A 6,000-nucleotide genomic window follows, 5' to 3' on the forward strand; every position below is an offset into this window, starting at 1 on the left:
GAACCAAAGTGCTGCTCTTTCTATGGGCACCTATGTATAATTGTGTAGTGGACTTCCACAGGAACAACATGGCATTATTGAAGATTTGTCTTGAAAGATTTATCTTATTCTGTTAAAACAAGTCATTAGATTTATTTCTTTCAGTATCATAGGTCTTCATTGAGTCAAATAAACCATATTTTGTTTACCGCCCTGGAAAGATATAAATGCTAAATACTCTTTAACTTTATTTTATGAGAGTGAATATTATATTCCTCTTTCCACTGACCTTTTATTGCCTTGTGAATAAAAAAATAATTTACCAGACAGAAATAACAGCCAGAGGAAGGTGGGATTTATGAGCATGCCAACTCCACTAAAACCAAAGGATAAACGTAATAGTCTCAGAATAAAAATGGTGAATTATCTAGTGCTCTATTCTCAAAACTTTAAAATAACTTTTCTCACAAAATTAGAGCTTTACTCATGTCATCATGGTAGAAGAGTGCACATTCTGTTTCTTCCTTTTTTTCTGTTCCTTGTATCCTAATAATCTAAGAAATAATTAGATATATTCTATTTGTAAGAAATTAGAATATGAAATAATTGTCCATCCAGTCTATAACAGATCATTAAATACATGAGCTGCAGAATGTCTCAAATTCTGAACACAGCAGATTTTTATATTTTCCTAGAGTGTTAAGTATTTCTTTGTTGCAAATAATGGTATGAAGTCTACAACTTTTCAAAATAAGGCAAACATGAAGTTTCAGTGCTGGAACCTGTTTGCTCTATAGGATTTCTTGTTTTGAAATGCAGTTTGCTTTGAGAAGTAACTGTAAAAGGGAAACTGTTTTCCTGAGATCAGCTCTCAGAACTTTGTTTTACACTACACAGAAATAATATTTATTTAGGTGGCTTCATGCTAAATTCCATACTGAAATCCAGAGATACTAGTTCTTCTACACTTCAAGAAACAGTTACCTTCTCAAAATATGTGGTTAGCCTAGTTCAATAATCTTCCTTTGCATTTTAACCCACTTTATAGTTAAATCTGATTTTTCTTTCATTGGAGATTCTCACTGAAGTCATGCACACAGAGAGATCAGACTCACAGGTTTATAGCTGATTTTGTAATTTCAAGCCTTCCCTTATTTCTTAAATATAAGAGGCTCACAAGTATTAGTTTTATTATTTTTTCAGTCATACGATGCTGCACCTGCATTGACAGATCAGTACAAATGCTTGGCATTTATGTCATGTATTTGTTCTTGAAGACTTCTAGGATAGGAAACAGCTTGTTTTCCTAGCTTAGTTACATTTCACACTTTGATTCTCTTTCCAACTGATATTTAGTAGTTTCCAATTCTCTACCCCCTCCAGTTAGCCCATGGGATCCTTTGGAGAAGGAGAAGAGAGGGAGAAGGCAGAAAGGTGGGGAACAGCAAGGCATCCCTTTGCAAGGTGCCCACGAACCCCCTGTCTCAGGAGCCTTCTGGTTACAGATGGGATGTGAGGGGGAGGAATAAAAGGGGGGGGTGGAGAAAGGAACCATGCAAATTTGAGGAGGAAAAAGAGTTTCAGGGGAGTCAGGAGAACAAGAGAAAGTAAGGTTGGGTCTGTCTACAGCAGATCAGGGCAGGGAGCAATTGTCAAGTCCTTTGTTAAATGGGGTTCCGGTTGGCCTACTGTATAAGGATGAGATGGTTGCTTCCTCCCTGGGAACGGATGGTTGAAAGGGAAGCACATAGCAAAGCACTCTGTACCTTGCACATTCCCAGTAGACTTGCGCGCTCCAGGTTTCCATCTGTCTCCTGTGGAAGTGCTTGGGATGGGGTACAGGGACATCGCATGCTACTACAGTGGGTCGGGTGAGGACTTTTACCCTTTTTCTCTAAGGTTTTTTATTTGTATTAATTTTATTCTTATTTAAATTTTGTTCCTTATTTCATATTTCACATAGTTTTTGATATTACCATCAAACTAATGCTTACTGATGAAATTTCACAGTTGCATGTATTTCCTAAGCAACATGTTCTTCTGTAAAAAACCAAAATTAACTCATTCTTAGTTATCTCTTGTCTGGAGACAGTACTCAGCCATAACTGACTGAGGACATACGCAAGCAAGGAGTGGGTGGTCTTCATTCCCTGATAGTTTCAAGGGACCTTGTGGGGCCTCCCATTGTTATTTCCTTGGTGGAAGACTGAAGTCAAAGCAACTTTGCATATTACCTTTCCCAAAACCAGGCACACGCACTTCTGAGCACTACATGGAATTTGCTAGCATTTCAGCTCCACAAAATAACAAAGTCAAAACCTGAAGTGAATTATGATTTGTCTTTTTGTTCATAAGATGAAATGAGTAGTCTACTGCCCTAAGATTTCATAGATTTTTATTCTAAATTAATGACAAAAATATTTGTGAATAAAATGTCCATTTTACACCTGTAATAGAATTTTCTTGCAGTAGCAGCAGCTGTGTCTGTTCCATGTAGATGACAGGCTGACAAATGGAAAGATTATTTCTGTTCCTTCTTTCATTTGAGAGTCATAAATCTGAAAAATGCGGAATAGATTTTTTTCGTGCATCTTATAAGACTTTATAGGAAGATCCAAGATGGCAGAGAGGGCACAGTTCCAGAATATAAATTAAGGTCTGTACTGGTACCACCAGCAGTCACTCAATGTGATTTGACAGTATCTTTGTCAAATCAATATACAATGCTTTGTTGAACTAGTGGAGTAAGTGGATATGTCTGATAAAATAAACAATGTGTTGTCCATGCCGTTGACGTGAATGCTTATTTAATAAGATTGTTTTGATTCAAAGTCAATTTTCATATTTATACTGTTGCAAATCCTGCAGAAGCAGTTGTGTCAGCCATCTGTATAACATCATATTCGATAGAGATGCAGATCTATTCAGCTTTGTCTTGAGGTATATCTATAGTGCTACCATATAGATAGTAAATACTATGATAATTTATATTCACCCTGCATAGGCAGACACAAAGCTTTATCCTATCTCAGTGGTGATACAAAGACCAAATATGTTGAGATATTGGTTAGCTCAGGTGCTCTTTGTAACAAGGTATTTCACTCTGTGCTGCTCTGGAGCCGGCCAATTTGGGGGAAGTAATTAGACCATGGACCTACAGGTCCACAGGATCTTTTTCTTGGTTTTCAGTGCAGCAGTTCCAATACCAAATTTTCCTGACATGCAGGGCTGCTAAATTTAAGAAAAATATACATCCTTCCATACATATCTATGGCAATTCAAAGGGAGTGGAATAAGTTGTATTTGTGCTGGTGAGCAGCTAAAGCCATGGAAAACGTCACCCTGGACCACAGTGCAAAGCATCTTCAGGGGACAGTGGTGTCAGTAGAAACTGACCTCTCAGATCACTGACACAATTAGATTTCAAAATCCTTACTAAGCCTTAAATGACATAGCTCATACGTAATTTTGTTTAGCTGTTCTTGTGACTACCTAAATAATTTTTTAATGATAAACCTTTTTTATTCTATCCTTTTCTCTTTCTTTTTATTCCTATACATATATACAAGCACAGGTACTCTTTATTAAATTGAAATATTAAGATTATATAATCAGAGGGCACTTTAATGTAATCTTTTAGTGCATGAGGGGTCATATTACAATAAGGATTTGTGATTGTCTGGTTACCTTGAGAAAGTCCTTTTATTCGTAGTGTAAAAACGAAAGCCAGGTGGTGGCAGGTTCTGTTCTTTAACTGTGTGATGACTTCTCCATCACTATAAGCCCTTCTTATCTCTGGTAGTGTAAGAGATACTAGTTGCTGCTTGAGCATGGGTGAGCCAATTATTTCTTTTTATGGAATATCTGGATGTAGCAAGACTGGTATGTGTCTCTCTCTCGCTGGTACTGCTTCCACAGAGCCAGGCATGTCCCCTTTCTACCTCAAATATTCTCAAACTTCTACCTTTTCTTCTTTTCAACTTCATAGGTAATGAAAATCACCCTTTATAGGGGATCCGTATAAAGATCTACCCCTCACTTCCGAGGACTTGAGCAGAATCCAGGGTTTGTGCTTATGTTTTGCACACAGAGCGAGCCGTAGTGTGTTTGAAATGATAAAAATATAATTTTTTGTTTGAAATTATAAAACTATAAAATAACTGTTTTAACTTGAACGTAGAAGGCCTGTTGTCCTGGGTTTGGCTAGGAGAGAGTTGATTTTCTTCCTAATAGCTGGTATAGTGCTATGTTTTGGGTTCAGTATGCAAAGAATGTTGATAACACTGATGTTTTCAGTTGTTGCTAAGTAGTGTTTAGACTAAAGTCAAGGATTTTTCAGCTTCTGATGCCCAGCCAGCGAGAAGGCTGGGGGGGCACAAGAAGTTGGGAGGGGACACAGCCAGGGCAGCTGACCCAAACTGGCCAAAGGGATATTCCATACCATGGGATGTCATGTCCTGTATATAAACTGGGGGTGAGTTGGCCTGGGGGGGATTGCTGCTCGGGAGCTAACTGGGCATCACTCAGCGCGTGGTGAGCAATTGCATTGTGCATCACTTGTTTTGTATATTCCAATTCTTTTATTATTATTATTGTAATTTTATTATTGTTATCATTATCATTATTAGTTTCTTCCTTTCTGTTCTATTAAACTGTTCTTATCTCAACCCACGAGTTTTACTTTTTTTTTTCTGATTCTCTCCCCCATCCCACTGGGTGGGGGGAAGTGAGCAAGCGGCTGCGTGGTGCTTAGTTACTAGCTGGGGTTAAACCACGACACCTGCTTTGGTATAGCTCCCTGGTCTTCCTCAATATATGAAAGAACAGCCTAAAGCAGAGAGGGCAGCCTGCGCAAGTGGGCTGGTGTCTTCAAATGTGGCGAGGGGAGGTACAAAGCTCCCCATGTGCCTCGCCTCTGCCTCCTACTCCCTATGTTCAACATCCATCTCCAGATGGAGTGAAACAGGGAAGAAGCAGAGAGGTCGCTCCATTCCTCCTCCATAGCGTGGCCGCCTTCATAGGATGATTCAGGAAATTATCCTTTCTCATGCATTCCACCCTCTGGCAAGCATCTTCCCCACAGAGGATGCCAGCAGCATTTCTACCTCCAGGAGGAAGGAGATAAAATTGTAAATAACATTTAAGAGTTAACTGGTTTTGGCTATGTTGCGTAGGCTGAAAGCCCTATTTTCTCCTTCAGAAATTTGTTTTTTGTGATCTGACTGAGGCAAGCCAGGGAGCGAACACAAAAGACATTTCTGCAATTACAAGTGCCACAGACCAGAGATCAGTAGCACAAGTGAGATTCAAATATAATGAAAAAATGTGAAATCACAAAGGGCAGAGTGACTGCCACAGTCACGGTGGCAGGACTCTCAACGCGTGCTGCAGCTACTGTAACACTGAGCAAACCTATGCTGCAATTCGAGTGCGTCCCACGGCACGAACACCACCCCTCCACCGGGCCAGCGCTGTGCCAAACCGAGCTGTGACAATGTCCTCTGAGCAACGCAGCAGCACCATTTCTACCCTGACCTGAAGGAGAAACATTTTTATTCTGCTCTGTGGACAAATGTGCTGAGGAAAAACAGCTGTCTGATTGCATACAGTCTCCTACAAGCTGGTGTGTCTCTGCAAAGACACTGGTGGGTTGTGGATGAGCTCTACTGCTGGTCCCAAGTTCTTCTCAGCCAAAGCATTTTGGGCCGTGGCTGCTCATTGTTCTCATCTTTGCACGCTCCCAAATCTGGATACTTCATTGGTTGTTTTTTTTTTAAATAAATGCATCTCTGCTGGCTGGTACCTCAGGTTTGAAATCAAGCTCCCCACTCACAGGCTCCACTTGCTCCTCTATGTTCTCTCCAGTTATGTCTCGCCTGCCACTGATGTCTGGGCTTGTACCATGCCACCTCCTCTGTCCCTGGAAAAAAAACCTAGGCACACAAACCAGTAAGGAACTGATTTGTTTGAACCTGATCTAATCTGCAGGCTGTGCTTAATTTGTAGTCTAAATATAGCCTT

Source organism: Haliaeetus albicilla, chromosome 2 (assembly GCF_947461875.1).
Source record: "Haliaeetus albicilla chromosome 2, bHalAlb1.1, whole genome shotgun sequence".
In the NCBI taxonomy this organism is placed as follows: domain Eukaryota; kingdom Metazoa; phylum Chordata; class Aves; order Accipitriformes; family Accipitridae; genus Haliaeetus; species Haliaeetus albicilla.